Source organism: Oncorhynchus kisutch, linkage group LG6, assembly GCF_002021735.2.
Source record: "Oncorhynchus kisutch isolate 150728-3 linkage group LG6, Okis_V2, whole genome shotgun sequence".
NCBI lineage: Eukaryota > Metazoa > Chordata > Actinopteri > Salmoniformes > Salmonidae > Oncorhynchus > Oncorhynchus kisutch.
In genome coordinates, this window is record NC_034179.2 from 76,752,706 (window position 1) to 76,779,286 (window position 26,581).

The following is a 26,581-nucleotide window of genomic DNA, read 5'->3' on the forward strand; positions in this document are numbered from 1 at the left end:
CAGTGCTGAAATGAAAATACAGATTGTGTCTAACACTGAATGCCACTATAATGAATGGAACCTTTATGAGCTAGAATAAACATACATCCAGCCAATACACAACACAACATGGAAATAGCATATCTTAATGATGCATGCTACAAAGTAGTCTTAGATTAGAAATATGCTCTTGACATTTGCATAATCACATTTATGTTCACATCTATTTATATTCCAACCAAGGCACAACTCTCTGTCTGCGTGTCTTATTCAATGTCATGTCTACACACTTTACATGGCAGGTAAAGGTGTTCTCGAGCGGCTAGATGTTCTTTACCATTCGGCCATCAGATTTGCCACCTATGCTCCTTATAGGACATATCACTGCACTCTATACTCCTTTGTAAACTGGTCATTTCTGTATACCCGTCGCAAGGTTGATGCTTATTTATAAAACCCTCTTAGACCTCACTCCCCCCTATCTGAGATATCTACTGCAGCCCTCATCCTCCACATACAACACCCGTTCTGCCAGTCACATTCTGTTAAAGGTTCCCAAAGCACACACATCCCTGGGTCGCTCCACTTTTCAGTTTGCTGCAGCTAATGACTGGAACAAGCTGCAACAAACACTCAAACTGGACAGTTGTATCTCAATCTCTTCATTCAAAGACTCAATCTTGGACACTCTTACTGACAGTTGTGGCTGCTTTGCGTGATGTATTGTAGTGTAGTGCGTGATGTATTGTTATGTAGTGTTGTCTCTCTTGTCTTTATTTGTGTTTTGTCCTATATTTATAGATAGACAGATAAGGGGCAATGCAAACTGGACATTGTGCCCAGTCAGTGAGCAGTCTCCTGAGCTCGGAATTGAGGTTTTCCCTGACTACAGGAAAAACTTCAGGCCCTAGTCATAGGCTATTGCTAGTCAGGTGGTCAGGGGAAATTCAGGGCCCTTCTTACGGCCATCCAACCTCTGAAGTGGACCAGAAGTCATCCTGAAGAGATCCTATAGCTTGGATCTGGTCTGTGAGAGTTCCCATTTCCTGGGCGTTGTCAGATTGACCTCTATTCTGGGGAAATTAGTGTTGTGTGCTGGAAAGCTTTCTCTTTTTCTCCCACACTGACAGTCAGTCAGGCAGGATGTCAGAGAATAGGCTGTGAGGATGAATAAGGAATGAGATTGGGCTCTTAGCAGCAGAGACAACAACGCAAAGCGGGGCTGCTTTTAGAAAGAGCTCTCTCTCTCTCTCTCTCTGAGTGGCCGGCCAGGAAACATCTTGTAGCTGTGACCGTGAACAAGCTGAGGCCCCAGGTAAGGGAAAATCACACAGGATATTTTGGTGATCCTGCTCTACTGATCCCAGCAGCAGATGGGAAGTGTAATGCAGCCTGAGTGGACGGCCGGGTGTCTAACGTTCCTAAGATCAGGATGTCAGGAGGAGGGATGAGAGCAGGTCAGCACACAGGTGTTGCTGTTTGAGATGGGACAGTGTCTCTCAAAGAGAAAGCCTTTGTGTCCATATGTGTTACATACCGAATAGACAAGATATAGTATTTTGTAGAAACCTTATGGGTGGGCAGGGAAAGGGAGGAGAGGGAGGAGAGGGAGATTTGTTGAAGAAGATAAAAGTAGGACACCAGGGGCAATTTACCCAGAGATAGGAGAAAGAGTGTTGTTTGATAGCAAATGACTGCCTCCGCATGCATGTGTGTGTATGTGTGTGTGTGTGTTTGCGTGTGCGTGAGTACAGCTGGATTTGATCCGATTAGGGAGGCAGGGTGACAGGAGTCCTGATCTTATTGGCTTGCCATCCATCAGAGAGCCCAGCCAGCTTGTCGTCACTGAGACACTGCAGCCCACAGACACACACACAAACACAAAAGCGAGAGCAATTGAGGGAAGAGACGAAAATACCAGGGAAAGAGAGAGGAGGCAAAACTATTGTTGGAAAACTCAAGAAAAAGAATGAGAGATGGGGGTTAGGAGGAAAGGACATGTGAAGGGAATGAAAGAGGATGAGGTTGTTAATATGAATAGACTAGTGACTAGTTAGCTGACACAGAGGAGGAGGAGGAGAACTATACAATATCCTGCTGGTCTGAATCCCCAGTCTTAGGAGAGGAGCCCAGGAAATCATATGTCCACTCGCCTCCCTCAGACACACACACGAACACGTACTCGTGCGACACACACGCACAGGCACATGTACAGACACACACCGCCCGGGGACACAAAGGCTAATTGGACACTACAATCTGTATCACGGCTGCCTTCACGTCCAGCTATTTCTACCACATACTGAGAAATACTACAACTGCGCAGAGATATATTTCATCTGCACAGATGTATATTGCAATATTCTATATGAACATAAAATAGCAAAGTACAGTGCCTTCAGAAAGTATTCATACCCCTTGACTTATTCCACATTTTGTTGTGTTACAGCCTGAATTCAAAATGGATTCAATATTATTTTTCTTACCCATACCCCATAATGACAAACTGAAAACATTTGAGCAAATTTACAGAAAATGAAACATCTAATTTACATCTGTATTCAAACCCGTGGGTCAATACATGTTAGAATCACCTTTTAGCAGCGATTATAGCTGTGAGGCTTTCTGGGTAAGTCTAAGAGCTTTGCATACCTGGATTGTAAAATATCTGTACATTACTCTTTTTAAAATTCTTCAAGCTCTGTCAAGTTGGTTGTTGTTCATTGCTAGACAGACCTTTTCAAGTCTTGTCATAGACTTTCAAGCCTATTTAAGGCAAAACTGTAACTAGGCCGCTCAGGAACATTCAATGTCTTCTTGGTAAGCAACTCCAGTGTATATTTGGCCTTGTGTTTTAGGTTATTGTCCAGCTGAAAGGTGAATTTGTCTCCCATTGTCTCAACAGTCTCTCAGCAGACTGAACTAGGTTTTTCTTTAGGATCTATTCCATTACTTTTTATCCTAAAAAACTCCCTAGTTTGACAAGCATACCCATAACATGATGCAGCCACCACCATGCTTGAAAATATGAAGTGAACTGTTGTGTTGAATTTGCCCCAAGCATAACGCTTTGTATTCTCACGATAATGTTTTTAATTTTGCAGTTTTACTATAGTACCTTATTGCAAACAGGATGCATGTTTTGGAATATTTTTACTCTGTACAGGCTTCCTTCTTTTCACTCTGTCATTTAGGTTAGTATTTTGGAGTAGCTACAATCTTGTTGATCCATCCTCAGTTTACTCCTATCATAGCCTTTAAACTCTGTAATTGTTTTAAATTCACCATTGGCCTCATGGTGAAATCCCTGAATGGTTTCCTTCCTCTCCAGCTACTGAGTTAGGAAGGTTGCCTGTATTTTTGTAGTTACTGGGTGTATTGATACACCATCCAAGTGTAATTAATACCTTCACCATGCTCAAAGAGATATTCAGTGTCTGCTGTTTTTTACCCATCTACCAATAGGTGCCCTTCTTTGTGAGTCATTGGAAAACCTCCCAGGTCTTTGTTGTTGAATCTGTGTTTTAAATTCACTGCTCGACTTAGGGACCTTACAGATACTTGTATATGTGGGGTACAGAGATGAGGTGGTCATTAAAACATAATGTTAAACACTATTATTGCACACAGAGTAAGTCCATGCAACATATTATGTGACTTGTTGAGCAAATGTTTACTTTAACTTATTTAGGCTTGCTATAACAAAGGGGTTGAATACTTATTGACTCAAGACATTTCAGCTTTTCATTTTTAATTCATTTTTAAAACATATTTACACTTCAACATTATGGGGTATTGTGTATAGGCCAGTGACAATTTTTTTTATGTAATCCATTTTAAATTTAGACTGTCACATAACAGAATGTGTAAAAAGTCAAGGGGTGTGAATACGTTGTGAAGGGCACTGTGTATGGCAGTCTGGTTGATCCTTTCATCCTTGAATTTAGCCATCCCCCTGACACAGTACTACTCAGAGAGGTACAAGGTAGTATATTCAATGTGTTTGTACAGTCCAATGCAGCATTTACATGGCACTGTCTGCTTCTTTCTATCACCCTTTGTGTGGCTATCCTGTGCTGCTGAATACTCTCCTATAACCAATCACGTTCAAAGAGATCAGTCCAAGTCCCTTTAATCACTGTACTGTTTGTTGTCTTGGTGCATTACCAAGGTGTGTGTAGTTAGCATGCAGGATGGTAGTATGTTGAGTGTGTGTGCCTTGCTCTTGACTGACATGTTTCACTCAAACCAGACCACATGCTGAATCTGCAGATATCAGTGTGCAGAACGCATAAACACACACACACACACACACCACACGCACACTCCTTCACTTGCGGTAATAAAAACATACACTACCCCCCTGCCAGAGAGACAATTCCACTTCACGCTATTAATAGGGCAGTGGAGGGTGTAGGTAGGGCGGGGGGGGGGGGGGGGGGGGGGGGGGGCTAATAGGATTTCAGAACGCTAGGTTATTAGAGCTTCCCTTTGGGGAATACCATGGTGAAACACTCCTCACCTCCACATAAACACCAAAACACTCTCATTTGCCTCAACCACAATCTGAACCATTGACATACAACACAATGCTAACATGCTAATGCTCGTCATACTGCAACCCATGCAGACAGAGAGGAAAACAGACGGAGGAGAGGAAAACCCATCACCCCCTCCATCTTACCTTAGACACCTCGCTGCTGCCTAGCTCCTCTGTTGCAGTGGCACCAGATTCCTACGCGGAGGCCATGTCAGATGAGGGAGAGTGCTGTAAAAATCTCCCCACCCAGCTGCCTCTCTATCTCTTTTCTTCTTCTCTCCTCCTCCTGCTCCAGAGTGAAGTGAGGTACCGGAGCTCCTCAGACAGACACTCACACACGCACGCTAGCGACTCCCCAGCCCTCCTCACACACTCGACACACTCCCCATCTAATTAGCCACTTCAAATAAGCAGTTAATCAATTAAGTGGTGGGAATTACTGCATGTGCTGCGCTGTCTTCCAATACAGACCGAGAGGCAGCGTGTGTGGAAGATTGTGTATTCGTGTGTGAGTAAGAGAGAGAGAGGGGATGTGTGGTATCTGTGCCACTAGAGAGAAGCTCATTTGTATTCAAAACTTGTTTCCTTCCATCCCTCTCTCTCTGTCCTCCCTTTCTCTCGCAGTGAATGAGGGAGGGAGGGGATGTAAAACTTAAACAGAGTGGTGTGTGTGTGTGAGAGAGAGAGAGAGAGAGAGAGAGAGAGAGAGAGAGAGAGAGAGAGAGAGAGAGAGAGAGAGAGATTGAGGGGGGGGGGGGGGCTCAGGTGTGCCTCTGTGTCGGGCTGCAGCCTGTCTGCCTCAGGGCACACAATCCAATGAATACATGGCTATTGATCTAGGGCTGGTGTGGGTTTAATACTGCAGGTCAGGACTGATAAGAGATAGGGGCTGGCTGCCTGCCTGCCTGCCACTGTTAAACAGGACAGGGTCAACAGCCAGAGGGGAACTGTTATAGCGGAAGGGAGAGTCAGAGTGTGTGTAGAGAGTGAGAGAGAGAGAGAGCGAGAGAGAGAGAGAGAGAGAGAGAGAGAGAGAGAGCAACACAATTAGACCCAAACAAATCATGAGAAAACAAAAATATAATTACTTGACACATTGGAAAGAAGTAAAAAAAACTGAGCAAACTAGAATGCTATTTGGCCCTAAACAGAGAGTACACAGTGGCAGAATACCTGACCACTGTGACTGACCCAAACTTAAGGAAAGCTTTGACTATGTACAGACTCAGTGAGCATAGCCTTGCTATTGAGAAAGGCCGCGGTTGGCAGACCTGGCTCTCAAGAGAAGACAGGCTATGTGCACACTGCCCACAAAATTAGGTGGAAACTAAGCTGCACTTCCTAACCTTCTGCCAAATGTATGACCATATTAGAGACACATATTTCCCTCAGATTATACAAATCCACAAAGAATTCGAAAACAAACCACATTTTGATAAACTCCCATATCTACTGGGTGAAATACCACACAGCAGAAATATTTGTGACCTGTTGCCACTGAAAAGGGCAATCAGTGAAGAACAAACACCATTGTAAATACAACCCATATTTATGTTTATTTATTTTCCCTTTTGTACTTTAACTATTTGCACATAATGACATTTGAAACACATAATGACATTTGAAATGTCTTTATTCTTTTGGAACTTTTGTGCGTGTAATGTTTACTGTTCATTTTGATTGTTTATTTCATTTTTGTGTATTATCTGCTTCCCTTGCTTTGGCAATATTAACATCTGCCAATAAAGGCCTTAAATTGAGGGGGGTTGACATACATGTGCTTGCCAAGGCTTATCACATTAACAATATCAATGACACGCTCTGATATTCTTGATGGGGGTAGTCTGGCCTATTATTAATGTGTGTGTAACATTCCAGGGGAAGGGACTGTGGGCTCAGGCTATTGATGAAAGTACGCATCAAACTTTGCTATGTGATCACAATACGAAGATCTGGGGCTCACAGTTTCACCGCATGAAGAATGTCCTCATTCAGTAGCCAGCGGGGTTTTAATGCAGTCAGCTCCCATCTGAATCATAGTACACGTCTTCAAAACAGACCCAACTAAACCAAGGTCGCTATGCCCACCCAATTCTGTCTAGTCTCAAACCCTAGCTTCTCACACATTCTCATTAGCACTTTGAAACATTTATTGGACAGTAGTGAGTGTAGAGAGTATAGAGATATGGTTATCCACGTCGGCACCAATGATGTTAGGATGAAACAGTCAGAGATCACCAAGCGCAACATCGCTTCAGCGTGTAAATCAGCTAGAAAGATGTGTCGGCATCGAGTAATTGTCTCTGGCCCCCTCCCAGTTAGGGGGAGTGATGAGCTCTACAGCAGAGTCTCACAACTCAATCGCTGGTTGAAAACTGTTTTCTGCCCCTCCCAAAAGATTGAATCTGTAGATAATTGGCCCTCTTTCTGGGACTCACCCACAAACAGGACCAAGCCTGGCCTGCTGAGGAGTGACGGACTCCATCCTAGCGGGAGGGGTGCTCTCATCTTATCTACCAACATAGACAGGGCTCTAACTCCTCTAGCTCCACAATGAAATAGGGTGCAGGCCAGGCAGCAGGCTGTTAGCCAGCCTGCCAGCATATTGGAGTCTGCCAGTAGCACAGTCAGTGTAGTCTGCTAAGCTATCCCCATTGAGACCGTGTCTGTGCCTCGACCTAGGTTGGGCAAAACTAAACATGGCGGTGTTCGCCTTAGCAATCTCACTAGGATAAGGACCTCCTCCATTCCTGTCATTATTGAAAGAGATCGTGATACCTCACACCTCAAAATAGGGCTACTTAATGTTAGATCCCTTACTTCAAAGGCAATTATAGTCAATGAACTAATCGCTGATCATAATCTTGATGTGATTGGCCTGACTGAAACATGGCTTAAGCCTGATGAATTTACTGTGTTAAATGAGGCCTCACCTCCTGGCTACACTAGTGACCATGTCCCCCGTGCATCCCGCAAAGGCGGAGGTGTTGCTAACATTTACGATAGCAAATTTCAATTTACAACAAAAAAAATGACGTTTTCGTCTTTTGAGCTTCTAGTAATGAAATCTATGCCGCCTACTCAATCACTTTTTATAGCTACTGTTTACAGGCCTCCTGGGCCATATACAGCGTTCCTCATTGAGTTCCCTGAATTTCTATCGGACCTTGTAGCCATAGCAGATAATATTCTAATCTTTGGTGACTTTAATATTCACATGGAAAAGTCCACAGACCCACTCCAAAAGGCTTTCGGAGCCATCATCGACTCAGTGGGTTTTGTCCAACATGTCTCTGGACCCACTCACTGTCACAGTCATACTCTGGACCTAGTTTTGTCCCATGGAATAAATGTTGTGGATCTTAATGTTTTTCCTCATAATCCTGGACTATCGGACCACCATTTTATTACGTTTGCAATTGCAACAAATAATCTGCTCAGACCCCAACCAAGGAACAACAAAAGTCGTGCTATAAATTCACAGACAACACAAAGATTCCGTGATGTCCTTCAAAGATTCCCTCTTTCTACCCAAGGACGCCAGAGTACAAAAATCAGTTAACCACCTAACTGAGGAACTCAATTTAACCTTGCGCAATACCCTAGATGCAGTTGTACCCCTAAAAACCAAAAACATTTCTCATAAGAAACTAGCTCCCTGGTACAAGCTTCCAGAAAATTGGAACGGAAATGGCGCCACACCAAACTGGAAGTCTTCCGACTAGCTTGGAAAGACAGTACCGTGCAGTATCGAAGAGCCCTTACTGCTGCTCGATCATCCTATTTTTCTAACTTAATTGAGGAAAATAAGAACAATCCGAAATTCCTTTTTGATACTGTCGCAAAGCTAACTAAAAAGCAGCATTCCCCAAGAGAGGATGGCTTTCACTTCAGCAGTGATAAATTCATGAACTTCTTTGAGGAAAAGATAATGATTATTAGAAAGCAAATTACGGACTCCTCTTTAAATCTGCGTATTCCTTCAAAGCTCAGTTGTCCTGAGTCTGCACAACTCTGCCAGGACCTAGGATCAAGAGAGACGCTCAAGTGTTTTAGTACTATATCTCTTGACACAATGATGAAAATAATCATGGCCCCTAAACCTTCACACTGCATACTGGACCCTATTCCAACTAAACTACTAAAAGAGCTGCTTCCTGTGCTTGGCCCTCCTATGTTGAACATAATAAACGGCTCTCTATCCACCGGATGTGTAACAAACTCACTAAAAGTGGCAGTAATAAAGCCTCTCTTGGCAGAGATCTTTGTGGGCTATACTCGGCCTTGTCTCAGGATGGTAAGTTGGTGGTTGAAGATATCCCTCTAGTGGTGTGGGGGCTGTGCTTTGGCAAAGTGGGTGGGGTTATATCCTTTCTGTTTCGCCCTGTCCGGGGGTGTCCTCGGATGGGGCCACAGTGCCTCCTGACCCCTCCTGTCTCAGCCTCCAGTATTTATGCTGCAGTAGTTTATGTGTCGGGGGGCTAGGGTCAGTTTGTTATATTTGGAGTACTTCTCCTGTCCTATTCTGTGTCCTGTGTGAATTTAAGTGTACTCTCTCTTATTCTCTCTTTCTTTCTCTCTCTCGGAGGACCTGAGCCCTAGGACCATGCCTCAGGACTACCTGACATGATGACTCCTTGCTGTCCCCAGTCCACCTGGCCGTGCTGCTGCTCCAGTTTCAACTGTTCTGCCTTATTATTATTGGACCATGCTGGTCATTTATGAACATTTGAACATCTTGGCCATGTTCTGTTATAATCTCCACCCGGCACAGCCAGAAGAGGACTGGCCACCCCACATTGCCTGGTTCCTCTTTAGGTTTCTGCCTAGGTTTTGGCCTTTCTAGGGAGTTTTTCCTAGCCACCGTGCTTCTACACCTGCATTGCTTGCTGTTTGGGGTTTTAGGCTGGGTTTCTATACAGCACTTTGAGATATCAGCTGATGTATGAAGGGCTATATAAATACATTTGATTTGATTTGATTTAGTGAGGAGCATTTTTGATTTAACCTTTATTTAACTAGGCAAGTCAGTTAAGAACTAATTCTTATTTACAAATGCAGCCTATCCAAGGCCAAACAGCGCAGGGCCAATTGTGCATTGCCCTATGGAACTCCCAATCATGGCCTGTTGTGATACAGCCTGGAATCGAACCAGGGTCTGTAATGACACCTCTGGCACTGAGATGCAGTGCCTTAGACCACCGCGCCACTCAGGAGCAGAGGACCTCTAAGTGCTCCCCATTCTACCCTGAGGTGTTAAATGAATCAGCAGGTCAACCACGGGTAACTCCACAATGACTCACTCACCTTCATTAATATAGCATTACCACTGGGAGGCTGATAGGCATTAGCCACATTAGCTAACAAACAGTGCTCTCTGTATAGTATCAGACCTATACACTTACAGTATATAAATATATACCTACAGCATAAATCAACACAGCCACTGGGTAACCCCTCTAGGCAAGCATAGGGGACTATTATGTGGAGGCTAGGGGTGTACTAAAAGGATAGTTGCCCAGCTTTATAGCCCCTGGCCTAGCACTAGCACCAGAGCCAGGCCCAGCTCTCCCCTCACTAGCACTTAGGCGCTGAGCGTGCATTGCTGTTCTGGCTCGGTGGGATTGTCAGAGTGGGGATGAGATATGGCTACGGCATTGTGGAAATGAGGAATCTGCCCATTATTAGGCCGTTATGGTTACAGCACATTGGATGTCTGTCCCATGGGTCTCCTCTCCTCCCCTCCCCTGCCCTGCCCTGCCCGGTGAGAACATAACTGAGCTGCCTTACTGACTGATCAATACAGACAAGAGGAGGAATGGGGAGAAGAGGAGGGAGGGATAGAGGGCGGTAGAGAGAGCGAGGTGGAGAGGGCCGGGTATTCTCACTGTGGGAGATGTGGATGTGTGGTTACCATGGTAACCATGTCTCTACACTGCACACCGAGACACAAAAAGACAAACCCAACATGGGTGGACTTACACATGCATGCACCTTGCACAAAGATACACCAAACACCAAATAGAATATTCATATATGCATGTATGTGAATACGTAAGCACGTCCGGTACCTCTGGTTGTACTGCCTATAACACCTGCATACTGACCAGTTTGAATTATTTAGGTGATTGATTTTGTGAGAGTCTTACATGTGATGGGCATCCATGCAATATAAAGAATGTGATGATCCTGCAGTATTGGGCTGTCAGTCTGATGGGCGGTCAGAGAACTGAACAAATAGCAGTACAAATCCAGAGGTTTGGATTTAATTGCAGAAATGACTGCATATTTCCTTTAACAATGTAATGGCATAACACATTTCCTACATGTACACCCTCCACTAAGGCAGATCAGTCTGCAGAAAGACTGGAAAATAGGACAGATGTGCATGCCTACGCATACAAACATATGTGCACACACACAATGCCAAGCCAAGGCTCCAGCTGTGGTGCATAGGGGCAACTCATTAATCAGACACACAACAATAGACAACAGATGTAGGATCTTAATGTGATCAGTCTTTTGTTGCTGAGAATCTTCCTGACCGCAGGAAATGCAGATAAGCTTTGTGATTTATATAAATTCACTGAAAACACACAATACACACGGTATATTAACAGTAATGCACTTTTCATGTAGCCTACTTTTGGCCAGATAATAGGTTAACCACAGCTCCAGCTATATTATGGATTAAACATTCAATTCCTGTTGCTGCATGATTATTTTGCTGTGACAATATAGGTCAAATGAAAATCCTACATCTGTACATTCCTCTGCTTGGTCTGCTGTCTATACAGCTTCATACTGTTGGCCTTGGTCTGCCTTGCTCGGCTCACTGAGAAACAAAACAATGATCAGTTAGAGTTAACCCTAACCCTAACCAAATGATCAGTTAGAGTCAACCCTAACCAAATGATCAGTTAGAGTTAACCCTAACCCTAACTAAATGATCTGTTAGAGTTAACCCTAACCCTAACCAAATGATCAGTTAGAGGTAACCCTAACCCAATGATCAGTTAGAGTTAACCCTAACCCTAACCAAATGATCAGCTAGAGTTAACCCTAACCAAATGATCAGTTAGAGTTACCTCTAACCAGATGATCGGCTAGAGTTAACCCTAACCAAATGATCAGCTAGAGTTAACACTAAACCTAACCAAATGATCAGTTAGAGTTACCTCTAACCAGATGATCGGCTAGAGTTACCCCTAACCAAATGATCCGTTATCGTTAACCCTAACCCTAACCGAATGATCAGTTAGCGTTAACCCTAACCCTAACCAAATGATCAGTTAGCGTTAACCCTAACCCGGACCAAATGATCAGCTAGAGTTAACCCTAACCAAATGATCATCTAGAGTTAACCCTAACTCTAACCAAATGATCGGCTAGAGTTAACCCTAATCAAATGATCAGTTAGCGTTAACCCTAACCCTAACCAAATGATCAGCTAGAGTTAACCCTAACCCTAACCAAATGATCAGTTAGAGTTAACCCTAACCAAATGATCAGTTAGAGTTAACCCTAACCCTAACTAAATGATCAGTTAGAGTTAACCCTAACCCTAACCAAATGATCAGTTAGAGGTAACCCTAACCCAATGATCAGTTAGAGTTAACCCTAACCCTAACCAAATGATCAGTTAGAGTTAACCCTAACCCTAACCAAATGATCAGTTAGAGTTAACCCTAACCCTAACCAAATGATCAGTTAGAGTTAACCCTAACCCTAACCAAATTATCAGTTAGCGTTAACCCTAACCCTAACCAAATGATCAGCTAGAGTTAACCCTAACCAAATGATCAGTTAGTTAACCTGAACCCTAACCAAATGATCAGTTAGAGTTAACCCTAACCCTAACCCAATGATCAGTTAGAGTTAACCCTAACCCTAACCAAATGATCAGTTAGAGTTAACCCTAACCCAATGATCAGTTAGAGTTAACCCTAACCCTAACCAAATGATCAGTTAGAGTTAACCCTAACCCAATGAGTGAGAGGAGAGGGTGCTCAGAGCGACACAATGTGCGACACAATGTTCAGTCAGCCACGCAAATGCCTGACTGAACATAACCTTATGCAAATGTCTGCTAGAGTGGTCTCAATGCTTGCGCTTCCGCAGTGCTGGAGCTGTACTGTAGTCTATGCTTTGTGTTGGGCTGCTTCGGGTTTGTGTCATAAATATGGACGGAATGGATACAGTGAGTGTGCTGGCCATGCAAGCGACAGGGACTAGGTGAGATGCTTTGATGCTGATTAGAAAATAAAATCACGTGTTTTGTTTAACGCGCTTCAGTTATTTTTACAGGTTCTGATGGAGCTTCTTGTTCATGTAAGAGAGACTGCAGAAAATCCTTCAGGCATGGGGGAAATGATGCATGTTATTGTGAACACACCAGATGGGGACCCGATGCAGAGTACACTGAGGTTTAGGGTGTTAATGAGATGGAAATGTAGGTAGCACAGGGCTCATTTTAATGGATGACGCTGCAAGGTTACGCAGTTTGGAGCAGGCTGGCATCCCACATGACAGGTAGAAAACCTGCATGCAGAAAATATCCCATTTGTCAAATTTGGCTGGGGACACAAGCTCATTATAATGACAAGAAGTGCACCTCCTACAGAGCTGATCATTAATCACTGTCTCATGTGTACACTATCAAAGGAGCACTCCCATAATGACTCCACTCTGCCTTGGTGATAGACCATGCAGTCAGCCAAGCAGACACTATTAGTGGATTAAATGGTTTCCCTCCTGAATTATCAAGTAATAATCAATGTGTTTTCAATGGTGTAAATATAAAATAAAGTATAGGTATGCTTATACATATTGAGGCGTTTTCCAGGCATGTGACAATGACGTTTACAATAGAGCACATAACATGGAAGGGTCTCTAACATGTCTACTGTGTGGCATATGGCCCATACGGTATCTGGTATCTGGCCATAGCCTGCACCTTGTTATCTTAACTTAACCGACCCCCATGAAAACTGATGAGATAACCAAGAACAGCCGACCTCAAGTTAACGTTTCACTTTCTTTCTTTTTTAGCTACCTATCCTGGCAGCAATACATATTCTAAAACTGTTTTTAGAAAGTAAAACGCTAAGACTATTGCGGTAGTTAACGGTCTCGAGCATTCTTCTGGAGCATGCTATTCTTCTTCCCTGGTACCTTCCCCGAACGAGAGGCGCGCCGAAGTGTTCATTATGGACTGGGCTACTCTAGCCTCCTATTACGTCTCGCTGAACTTTGTGGTCACTCCCACAAACGAATTCGTGTTTTCTTACTAACTTCCCAGCAGTTTTCATACCCAACGTTACACATCGTAGAAGTGGAAAATACAGTCAAATCTGATTGAAGAGTTCATAACTTTTTCAATCTGAGTCCTGTCCTTGACCATATATTTCTGTGCGCTTGTTCTACATTCCAACTGCGAGTGAAAGTTACGCAAGGTAAGGCTATTTACCTATTTCTACAAATGCTTTACACGTCATTTCAGTTGTATGTAAATTATTGTAGTTCATCATCTCTTTTAAAAGTCCACTCTGCGGGCCAACTTCGTATTATCATATCCCATGAAGTTGTACCAAGTTGGATCCCAGTTTGCAATATTATTCAACATTGAGGTTGTGCCACAGATCTTTTTTTTTTTAAATGGGTTTTGTTTTGCAACATTGCTTATTATAATGTTATAACTTGGCTGGTTCAATATAATGACACATTTTTATGAATATCATGTGAAATTACTCAATTCAGCTTCATTGTATTCCTGTTCAAAGTGTAAAAAACAAGTAGCTGGCATAATTTCACAATAGACTGCCTGCTGTTAAATAATAAATGGTGCTCTTTGGGCATTCCTGAACTGAAGAACTTTGTCACCTCACTCTATTGGCAAAGCTTAAGACACAAATCCCTGCCTTTGGTATAGGAGAGATGACTATGACTTGGTGCACGTTAATATAAGGTGTGCATTTAAAATAGCTGCTTTTGTGACCCACTCAATACTGATAAACAACCTGTCAGTCACAGACGACTGACACATCTCTAACAGTGAGCGCTTCATTAACTAACCTACTCCATGGCAACAAAGATCCCCTAAAATGGCTTCAATGCTTAAGGAGACAAATTGCTTTGGGATTCTCAGCCAGGGCACAATAATGAAATTGAGTCTAATTGGAATGAAGTGCTACTATATTCCAGCCACACCGCACCCTCCCAACACCACCACTCCAGCTCTGGCCTCTATGCTGCAGTACAGAGACAGTCCCTCATTCCTCTTGTGACGTCTTCTGCAACAGAGCTTAAACACATATCAGCATCAGGCTGAGGGTCTTCATAGGAGATAACTAGTCTAGAATTGACACAGGCTCCACCTACCAAATATAGAGCTTGTTGTCAGGCAAAATATCACTCATTAACATAATGATAGTCATGTGAATAATGATATTCATGTGAATATGAATATCAAAGAAATGCCTTGTAGTTAATGAGTAAATGGGTAACGATCATAAAGAACATTAGCAGTGATTAGGGCACTAATATTCATATTGATTTCACATCATCGGAGTGGTAGTGTTGGTGCTTGGGTGGACGGCGTCTGAAGTCATCGCTCTGCTCTCTGTAAGAGAGGGAAATATATTCAGTGTGTAGAGTGTCTGCCAGTGTTATGAGCATCCAGATTGGGCCTGAGGCAGGTGAGTCTCACTTAAAGACACCCACATGCTCCAGCAAAGTGCTTCATTAGGTAGAACACAGAGGGAGGAACACCGGGGGAGGGGAGAGGAGGGAGATGAAGGGATGGTTCTCGTGGCTCCATCTGGTCAGAATCTTGAACTACATTACGCTCCTGTGGTGTCAAGCCTTTACTGCCGGTTTGCAGCCTGACTTCTTGTCGATGTGTAAAATCTCAAGCACTAAGTTCAAAACAGCAATCCAAAATTCCCGTTGAAGAGATTGTGAGAAACCATATGATAGTGCCAAAAGGTTGTGCCCCCTTAAACATTCAGAGTATTGGTTGTTTGGTTAGAACGAATCTTTCGTGGACAGACTACATAAACATAACCAAATTATGTGAGATTTTAGTTCTGGGTTAACCGAGATTAGGTTGGAACTAGGGCTTTGCACCTGTCCAGAGCCAACGATTTTCAGTGGTGGGGTGCGCTGCGCTTGGAAAGGCTGGTGAATTTAGCTCTCTTGAATATTTGATGTTTCATATCACGTCAGGTAAGAGACTTACTTCAGAAGCTCTTGGTACATGGCTAACTTATTGTCAATCATCTCAAAGAGAAGCAGCGCTGTTTCCTGAAAATATAGCTTTGGTTCATGTTCTTCCGAGCCATTACAGTTAAATGTCAGAGCTTCAGTCACAGGGAGGAAAATGGATTCCAGAGAGAGAAACATTAACCATGCAGTTTGATACTGAATATCTGCTGCTCCGTAACCTCAGGCAGTTCTGGTCTTGATCAGATGTTCTGAGATATGGAGGAATTAGATAACTGTGCAAAATACTTTTGTACTGTAGTTTATATGATTGTTACTGTAGATCGAATGGATGTGGAAATGTACAGTACTGTTTCTTAGATGAGGCAAAACTAAAATCCTGCCCGTGGATTTGGAAATCGAGTGTCAACTCAATTAACACATTTGAGCGCTGCTCTCCGTGATATCTCCTTGGTGATATCAGCAGCACAGTCTCTCACACAATTAGATTGATGGAGAGCTTTGAGCTGTTTGCATTCAGCCATGCCTGCCCTTCTCCCCACAAAATCTCCATCCCGTCATCAGCTTAATGTAGCCCGTGGATACACAATCTGAGAGCTTGAGAAAACCCTGAGGATTCTGGGTTCAGGGAGGAGACAATGGGCTGTCACTCCAGAGTCGTGAATCAGACTTACGCATTGATGGAAAGACACCATTAGACACAAAACCTCTATGGATTTGCCTGACAAAGCTGGGCCTAGAAATGTGATTACAGACAAAGGAATATGGCCGCTGCGGCTAACACCGCCTTGCTTTCCCTTCTCTATTATGTATGGGGTTGCTCTGTCCTGTTCCACAGCCCCCATTACTTTCACATGACCCACTTTTAAAGGGGATGGATGCCACTGCAGGGGAAATGACTGGTAGGGGACCATTAATCAACATTTATAGGAACATTTACCATCCAACTCTGCCATGACGTCGGCCGTCCTATGTTGGGTGGTGTTCTGTTGAAAGGAACCTCCGCCTAAATGGCACAGCTGAGTGTTATGGATTGGACAACGTGTTGTTACAATGACTATGTAACATCTAAGGACCTCGACTGCCACAAAATTCAAGATGAAATACTTCAGATTTTGAATACATATTTATACTGTACACAAATTCATTCAGTAGTACGCCCAAGGGATATGAGGACAGATGTGTAGGATTTGGATTGACATTTGGAGGCTCATCAGACAATGGCTGTTCATTCTGCCTCAATCTAATCTATTTTTAGTTTTTATTTAACCTTTATTTAACTAGGCAAGTCAGATAAGAACAAATTGTTATTTACAATGGCGGCCTAACAAGAGGCAAAAGGCCTCCTGCGGGGACAGAGGCTGGGATATCATTTTTTTTAGGACAACACACACATCATGACAAGAGAGACAACTCTACATAAAGAGAGACCTAAGACAACAACAGCATAGTAGCACATCATGGTAGCAACACAACAACAACAAGGTAGCAACATGGCAGCAGCACAACAAGATAGCAGCACAAACATGGTACAAACATTGTTAGGCACAGACAACAGCACAAAGGGCAAAAAGGTAGAGGCAACAATACATCACGCGAAGCATCCACGAGTGTCAGTAACAGTGTCCATGATCGAGTCTTTGAGTGTAGAGTGGGAGATAACATGGATCTAATTACCCTTCAATAAGACTATAGTTGGGCCCCTTTCCCTCTAGTGCTGCCTCATAAATAACTTACGAGTCCTATTCCAGCAATGCGGTGTTAAAATATAAGCCTGGCAAGTGAGGCAAAGTGCTTGATGAATGCTCTTTCCCATTATGGAGCCATGAACTCATTAGACTTGCACTGTACATTGACAAGGCCAATTGTTTTTGTTAAAGTGCTTAAATTGTAACCTCTACCAAGAGACATTGAGCTATTTCAGGAAGCTGCATTAGAATGCTCTGGAAACATCTCAAATTGGTTTGAAATGCTTTTTCTCCATTGCCGTTTTTATGCTGAATTTGAATCAGTGAAAGTACTTGTCAAGTGAGGTGTAGAAGAAAAATATATGAATACCCTTTTCTAAAGAGTAAATTGAGTGTAAAGTACTTGTGACAGGCTGAACACACTATTTTCCAAAGGGTTTACACATTTGAATGGACAATCTGTTTTTCATAATCCAAGCTGTGTCAAGGAACTGCGGTTGACATCCTCACATGACAAAGCCATGCATACCATAACACTGAGGTTAACAACATGACCTCATCTCTAATCTGACTTGAAAAGACATCACCATTAATATATTCCACATATTCCGCCCAAATGATGTCATCGTCCCTCTCTAACGATGTAATGGTGTTAAGGCAGAGGAGAGACAGGCTGCAGGGTCGATGGCTAAAAACAACGTAGCTAAGGAACAACAACAGCTTATGTCTTCGGTTTGTTTTTCCAACTGGATCAGAGTGCTGTGGAGGAGCACACGATGTGATGAACTGGACGCCATGATTTATCAGATGTGCGTGAGCCTTAGCCTACACAGAATAAACTAGGATTAAGTGGAATATAATGTGCATAGATAGAATGAGATACGATTTACAGACTGTTGGAGAGGACAGAATGAGGACATACTAGTGGTGCATAATGTATTTGTATATGTGGACTTGGGAGGAGGTCTTGGATGGGAAGGTATCCTGGACTTGGGAGGAGATCTTGGATGGGAAAGGATCCTGGACTTGGAAGGAAATCATGGCAGGACAGGATAGCCTTCCTTGGCGGCAGACGCAAAGAGAGAAGGGAAGACAGCGACGACGTCGGGGTTCGCGGCCACAAAGAAAGCCCAAAAAAACAGCCCAATGTTTTTTTTGGGGGGGGGGGGGGGGGGGCACAAGGGGTGGTCTGCAGAGCCGAGGAGTGAACCAGAGCCAGTCTGGGAGAAGAGGGATAAACTGGCGGTGAGTGAAAGGAGAGAGTCAGAGCGTCAGAGAGTGGATGGAGATATTGGAGGAGAGAGAACGGAGAGAGTTGTTGAGTTGGTGGAAGATGCACGACATTTGCGCTAAGGAGCGTGTTGTCAGTTTAATGCCATTTAATGCCCAGTACGTCCTGTGCCAGCTCCTCGCACTCACTGTGCTAAATGTGTCATCGTTCCGGTACAATTGATGCCGGCTATACGCACCAGGTCTCCAGTGCGCCTTCACCGCCCAGTACATCCTGTGCCAGCTCCTCGCACTTGCCGTGCTAAATGTGTCATCGAACCTGTACAATTGATGCCGGCTCCACGCATCAGGCCTCCAGTGCGCCTCTCCAGTCTGGTACGTCCTGTGCCAGCTCCACGCACTCGCCCTGAAGTGTGTGTCACCAGTCCGGTGCCACCTGTACCGGCTCCACGCACTAGGCCTCCAGTGCGTATTCACAGTCCAGAGCTTCCGACGATGGTTCACAGTCCAGAGCTTCCGGTGACGGTTTCCAGTCCAGAGCTTCTGGCGACGGTCCACAATCCGGAACCTCCTACGACGGTCCACAGTCCGGAACCTCCTACGACGGTCCACAGTCCGGAACCTCCTACGACGGTCCACTGTCCGGAACCTCCTACGACGGTCGACGGCCCGGAACCTCCAGCGACAGTCGACGGTTCGGAGCTTCTAGACACGTCGTTCAGTTCCGCTCCATGGCAGGAGCCTTTCTCTGCGCCGGTGCCCAGTCCAGGCACGGTGTTCAGTCCTGTTCCATGGTCAGAGCCTTATTCTGCGCCGGTGCCCAGTCCAGGTACGGCGTCCAGTCCAGCTTCATGGCCGGAGCCCTCCTCTGCGCCGGTGTCCAGTCCAAACACTGCGTCCAGTCCTGCTCCATGGCCTGGAGTCTTCTTCTGCGCTGGTGTTCAGTCCAGATACGGCGTCCAGTCCCGCTCCATGGCAGGAGCCTTCCTCTGCGCCGGTGTCCAGTCCAAACACTGCGTCCAGTCCTGCTCCATGGCCTGGAGTCTTCTTCTGCGCTGGTGTTCAGTCCAGATACGGCGTCCAGTCCCGCTCCATGGCAGGAGCCTTCCTCTGCACCGATGTCCAGGCCAGGGGTGGTGTCCAGTCCCGCTCCATGGCAGGAGCCTTCCTTGACACCGAGGTCCAGTCCAGGCACAGTGTTCAGCCCAGGTCCATGGCTGGATCCGCGGGATGAGCGGGTTCTTCGGCACGCACCAGAGCCACCACCAAAGCTGGTGGATCCGCAAGCTGAGCGGGTTCTTCATCCCACACCAGAGCCGCCACCAACATCGACACTAATCCCCCGTTTAGCGGCCGGAGTCCGGCCGGGGGGTACTGTCATGCCCTGACCATAGAGAGCCATTGTTTCATTGTTAGTAGGTCATGGCGTGCCTAGGGGGTGATCTAGTATATTTATGTCTATGTCTATGTTGTGTTCTAGTTTATGTTTCTATGTTGGTGTTTTGTATGATTCCCAATTAGAGGCAGCTGGTAATCGTTGTCTCTAATTGGGGTTCATATTTAAGTAGTTATTTTCCCCACCTGTGTTTGTGGGATTTTGTTTATGTGTAGTTGCCTGTGAGCACTCTATTGTCTTCACGTTTCATTCATTCTTTATTGTTTTTGTGCGATTCAGTTAATAAACATGTGGAAACCATATCACGCTGCACCTTGGTCCGATAATTCTTACGACAAACATGACACACATGTGTAAATGATTGCATGCATTTGTTTAAATGTAATGTTTAGGCTGGTCTATGTTCAGTTCATACACTATATGTACAAAAGTATGTGGACATCCCTTCAAATTAGTGCATTCGTGTCACGCCCTGGCCATAGAGAGGCTTTTATTCTCTATTTTGTTTAGGCCAGGGTGTGACTAGTGTGGGCATTCTAGTTTCTTTATTTCTATGTTTTCTATTTCTTTGTGTTTGGCTGGGTGTGGTTCTCAATCAGAGGCAGCTGTCCTAGTTGTCTCTGATTGAGAATCATACTTGGGTAGCCCTTTTTTCCACCTGTCTTTGTGGGAAGTTGACTTTGTTTAGGGCACATAGCCTTTAGCTTCACGGTTTGTTTTGTAGTGTTTATTGTTTTGTTCGGCGTCTTTTCAAATAAAAAGAATATGTACGCTCACAACGCTGCACCTTGGTCCTCCTCCTTCAACAGCCGTGACAATTCGGCTATTTCAGCCACACCCGTTGCTGACAGCTGTATAAAATTGAGCACATAGCCATGCAGTTTCCATAGACAAACATTGGCAGTACCAGAGAGCTTAGTGACTTTCATTGTGGCACCGTCAAATGATGCCACTTTTCCAACAAGTCAGTTCGTCAAATTTCTGCCCTGCTAGAGTTGCCCTGGTCAACTGTAAGTGCTGTTATTGTGAAGTGGAAATGTCTAGGAGCAACAACGGCTCAGCCACGAAGTGGTAGGACACACAAGCTCACAGAATGGGACTGCTGAAGCGTGTAGAACGTAAAAATAATCTATCTTATGTTGCAACACTCATTACCGAGTTCCAAACTGCCTCTGGAAGCAACGTCAGCACAATACTGTTCGCCGAGAGCTTCATGAAATGGGTTTCCATGGCCGAGGAGCCACACACAAGCCTAAGATCACCATGTGCAATGCCAAGCATCGGCTGGAGTGGTGTAAAGCTCACCACCGTTGGACTCTGGAGCACTCTGGAGTGATGAATCCCGCTTCACCATCTGGTTGTCCGACGGACGAATCTGGGTTTGGTGGATGCCAGGAGAACGCTACCTGCCCGAATGCTTAGTGCCAACTGTAAAGTTTGGTGGTGGATGAATAATGGTCTGGGGGTGTTTTTCATGGTTCGGGCTAGGCCCCTTAGTTCCAGTGAAGGGAAATCTTAACTCTACAGCATACAATGATATTCTAGACGATTTTGTGCTTCCAACTTTGTGGCAACAGTTTGGGGAAGGCCATTTCCTGTTTCAGCATGACAATGCCCCCATGCACAAAAGCAGGTCCATACAGAAATGGTTTGTCGAGATCGGTGTGGAAGAACTTGCCTGGCCTGCACAGAACCCTGACCTCAACTCCATCGAACACCTTTGAGATGAATTGGAATGCAGGCTGCAAGCTATGCCTAATCACCCAACATCAGTGTACTAATGGTCTTGTGGCTGAATGGAAGCAAGTCCCAGCAGAAATGTTCCAACATCTAGTGGAAAGCCTTCCCAGAAGAGTGGAGGCTGTTATATCAGCAAAGTGGGGACTAACTCTATATTAATGCCCATAATTGTTGAATAATTATTAATGCCCATAATTGCAGCCTGTTTCTATGATGGAGGTGGAAATCATACAGAGGGAATGACAGCAAGACATCATGTGACTTTACTAGGCTAGGAGATTACAGGAGATTACATTGTGTACACTCTGCTCTCTGCAGCCTTCTTACTGTCTCTGTGTGTACAGTAAATGTGATCTCACTGCCTGGAATGTGTGAAGATGAGACGTGAGCAGGCTTTTCAATGACCTTCATCGTGAAAGGGTCAGAGATCAGTGCTGCTGTCAGCTGAATGAAAGAACCAGTCAGAACTGTGAACTATTAACTAGTGTTCAAATACATAGGGGATCTGAGTGTCTATGGGACTGAATATCAGCTTGTCTGCAAAAAGGCTCATATTTAGGAGTGTGTATGTGGGGGGGGGGAAATATCTTTGGAAAGAGCCTCCCGAGTGGTGCAGCAGTCCAAGGCACTGCATTGCAGTGCTAGAGGCGTCACTACAGACCCGGGTTCGATCCTGGCTGTATCACAACCGGCCGTGATCGGGAGTCCCATAAGGCGGTGCAGAATTGGCCCAGCATCGTCTGTGTTCGGGGATGGTTTGGCCGGGGGGCTTTACATGGCTCATTGCCCTCTAGCGACTTCATGTGGCGGGCCGAGCACCTGCAGGCTGACCTCAGTCATCAGTTGAATGGTGTTTTCTCCAACACATTGGTGCGGCTGGTTTCCGGGATCAGCAGGTGGGTGTTAAGAAGTGCGGTTTGGCGGGTCATGTTTCCGAGGACGCATTACTTGACCATTGCCTCCCGAGCCTGTTGGGCAGTTGCAGCAATGAGTCTGTTTTTATGACGTTCGTTAAAATCAATGGAATAGTCATAAAAACTGTCTTATTTAATTCTTACAACATTAAGTGAATGTCCAGTGCAACCTCACTTAAATTGTACGAATTTCATCACAACCATGCATATTTTGTGTTTTGGGAACCTATCTCTTGTAATGCACCCACACTGTTCCCAAAACCTAATTATATTTTCTGGGAACCTTTAAAGAACTCAGAAAGGCTGTTCTGTCAACATTGTTGCAACATCAAAGGAATGTTTTGTGCACCCGGATACAAACATTATCTGAATGTCAGCACAAATGGACAGTTTTTGTGTTTTAGGAACCTATCTCTTGTCATATCCCCACAATGTTCCCACAACTTGAAGAAATGTTTTATGAACTTTTAAAGAAACAAAATAATTGTTCTGGGAATGTTATTGCAACATCAGGCAAATATTGTTTGTTTTGCAACCTAATAGAAACATTTACATAATCATCACAAGTGGACAGTTTTTGTGTTTTGGGAACTCTTATAATGTCCACTCAACATCATGAAACAGATTAAATGTGTACTATGAACATCAGGCAAATGTTTTATACAAACATTCTATAATCATCACAAAAAGACAGCTTTTGTGTTAAGAGAACATTTGACACAACCTAACAAATGTACTGGGAACCTTTACAGAACCAATTTTGGTTTGTTCCACACAAACCTAAACCTGGCCTCCTGCAGTGCACAGGTACTGACAGCTACACCTCAAACTTCCTCAACAAGTACACTTTGGCATTACATTCTTTTCTTTTTTTTAAACATTTTAGCCATTTAGCAGATGCTCTTATACAGAGTGACGTACATTTTCTTACTGGTGCCCCGTGGGATTCAAACCCACAACCCTGGCATTGCAAGCGCCATGCTCTACCAACTGAGCCACATAGGACCCCAGCCTCAGCTCAAAAGTGTGACCTAGCTGTCATTGCAGTGTGACCTAGCTGTCATTGCAGTGTGACCTAGCTGTCATTGCAGTGTGACCTAGCTGTCATTGCAGTGTGACCTAGCTGTCATTGCAGTGGGACCTAGCTGTCATTGCAGTGGGACCTAGCTGTCATTGCAGTGTGACCTAGCTGTCATTGCAGTGTGACCTAGCTGTCATTGCAGTGTGACCTAGCTGTCATTGCAGTGGGACCTAGCTGTCATTGCAGTGTGACCTAGCTGTCATTGCAGTGTGACCTAGCTGTCATTGCAGTGTGACCTAGCTGTCATTGCAGTGTGACCTAGCTGTCATTGCAGTGTGACCTAGCTGTCATTGCAGTGTGACCTAGCTGTCATTGCAGTGTGACCTAGCTGTCATTGCAGTGTGACCTAGCTGTCATTGCAGTGTGACCTAGCTGTCATTGCAGTGTGACCTAGCTGTCATTGCAGTGTGACCTAGCTGTCATTGCAGTGTGACCTAGCTGTCATTTTAAGCAGCAGTAAATGAATGGTCAGTAGTTATATTGCTCATTACTTATATTGCAAGAGTGTTTATTACTGAATGAGGATTAGGCCTTTCAAATTTGATGTTGCCGGCCAGACAATAATTGCTGTAATGCCGTAATGTTGATTGGTCATTGTGGGTAGTTTCATTCTGATCATGGACTAGAACGGCTGAATCACTGAAGGTAAGGTAAGGTTCACCAGCTTTAACTTATTGTCTTATGGCTTTTCTCTCCATAGTGATGACAACTCTGCTGTTAATGGAACTGCATAACGTGATGATAATGGTCAACAGTGTAAAGGATGAGGTGTTGTGTGTGTTGGGTAGAGGTAGAGAGAAGTCTATGTGAGCAGAGCAGGTTCAGAGCAGGTTCATCTCAAAGTTAACCAGGCATGCTTATAGACCACATTCTCCAGGCCAGAGCCATAGTTATTAAGTGCTGGGCATCCCAGAGAAGCACAATTCCACCTCCCTGAATGCATATTTTGTAGACCGCCAAACTTGCAGGGCACAGGTTAACCAATTACTTTAAAAGCCCAGCTTTTTAACTATTTATGAGATGAGAACTTTTCCTGAGTCAACACTGTGTATTCTCGGCCCTCATTGTGCAGAATATTCCATTCACATAATGTGCTGCTGCAGAGACTATGGTAACACTTCATGCAATCTAGAGAACATTGTTTCTGCCTGCTTGTTTATGCAGCCAAGTGTGCATGTGTCCATGTGTATCCATGTGTATCGACAGTATATCAGTGGAGGATGGGGGTGGGGTGCAAGCATTGGCTGCATCTGATCATTTTGTACCCTGGTCTGTTCCCATTAACTATAGCTAGGCTCAGTCACCTCCTCATGGTATTGCTTTGTTTTGGCACGGTAGGTACCGCAGGGAAGAGGATGCAGCCTGACATACTGTACATACACAGCAGTTGGGACAGCGTTTCCTAAACTAGGGGTCACCTGGTTTGAAAATGAGGTCGGGAGAGTAAATTGGTTCATAGAACTGGGGTTATGCCAGTACCCTGAAACATGTATGTGTCTTCTGAAACATGTACTGTATGTGTCTTCTGTTTCCTTCTACCTTGCCCACAATACACGCAGGACTCATTAAAACAGAGTAGACAAGACCAGGCCCTGATCTATTGAGCTTCCCAATACCTTTCTGATGCATTTCATTTACTTTAAACCATACTCCCTTCAGATTGAAATACTGGCAAAAGTTCCGGCAGACTGATTTGTAATAAACTGTCATAGCCCCAATAATAAAAAGAATACAATGGGTCACAAAACATTTTTATATCAAAATGGGGTCACGGGCCAAAAAGTTTTGGGAACACCTGAGTTTGGATCACGTATTAACTGAATACTTGACCAGTTTATGTTCAACACAACCACACTGTCACGTCTCATGGTCCCACCCTATTTTATCCAATGACAATAGGACAGGCATTTATACTGAACAAAAATATGAACACAACATGCAACAATTTCAAAGATTTTACTGATTTACAGTTCATATAAGGAAATCAGTCAATTGAAATAAATAAATTAGTCCCTAATCTATGGATTTCACATGACTGGGAATACAGATATGTACCTGTTAGTCACAAATACCTTCAAAAAAAGTGGGTTGTGGATCAGAAAAATCAGTATCATTTGCCTCATGCAGTGTGACACTTTGCATCTCCTTTGCATACAGTTGATCAGGCTGTTGATTGTGTCCTGTGGAATGTTATCCCACAACTCTTAAATAGCTGTTTGAAGTTACTAGATATTGACAGGAACTGGAACATGTTGTTGTACACGTTGATCCAGAGCATCCCAAACATGCTCAATGGGTGACATGTCTGGTTTGCAGGCCATGAAAGAACTGGGAAATGTTCAGCTTCCAGGAATTGTGTACAGATCCTTGTGACATGGGGCTGTGCATTATCATGGTGAAACATGCGTTAATGGCGGCGGATGAATGGCACGTCAATGGGCCCCAGGATCTTGTCACGGTATCTCTGTTCATTCACATTGCCATCGATAAAATGCGATTGTGTTTGTTGTCAGTAGCTTATGCCTGCCCATACCATAACCCCACCGCCACAATGGGGCACTCTGTTCACAAACCGCTCGCCCACACAACACCATACACACGGTCTGCGGTTGTGAGGCCAGTTGGACATACTGCCAAATACTCTGAAATGGCTTTGGAGTCGGCTTATGGTAGAGAAATTAACATTCAATTATCTGGCAACAGCTCTGGTGGACATTACTGCAGTCAGCATACCAATTGCACGCTCCCTCAACTTCTACACAGGTGAACCATCTGTGGAAGGTTCACCTG

General features: G+C 44.3%; 2 protein-coding genes across 5 annotated transcripts in view; one reads left to right on the forward strand and one right to left on the reverse strand.

Moving 5' to 3' along the window:
* LOC109897369 (phospholipid phosphatase-related protein type 5) overlaps nucleotides 1–5,092 on the reverse strand; it is a 52,322-nt gene extending 47,230 nt beyond the window's left edge. For 2 of the 3 annotated variants that reach the window (XM_031827657.1, XM_031827656.1), the window contains exon 1: nucleotides 4,664–5,024. The gene's annotated coding sequence lies outside the window, so the exon portion shown is untranslated. Of the gene's footprint in view, nucleotides 1–4,663 lie in introns of all 3 variants that reach the window. The other variant, XM_031827655.1, reaches the window with a different exon arrangement.
* Nucleotides 5,093–13,631: 8,539 nt separating this feature from the next.
* The window catches only part of LOC109898646 (paralemmin-1), a 29,263-nt gene continuing 16,313 nt past the window's right edge, over nucleotides 13,632–26,581 (forward strand). The window contains exon 1 of one of the 2 annotated variants that reach the window (XM_020493690.2): nucleotides 13,632–13,974. The gene's annotated coding sequence lies outside the window, so the exon portion shown is untranslated. The remainder of the gene's footprint in view (nucleotides 13,975–26,581) is intronic. The other variant, XM_031827660.1, reaches the window with a different exon arrangement.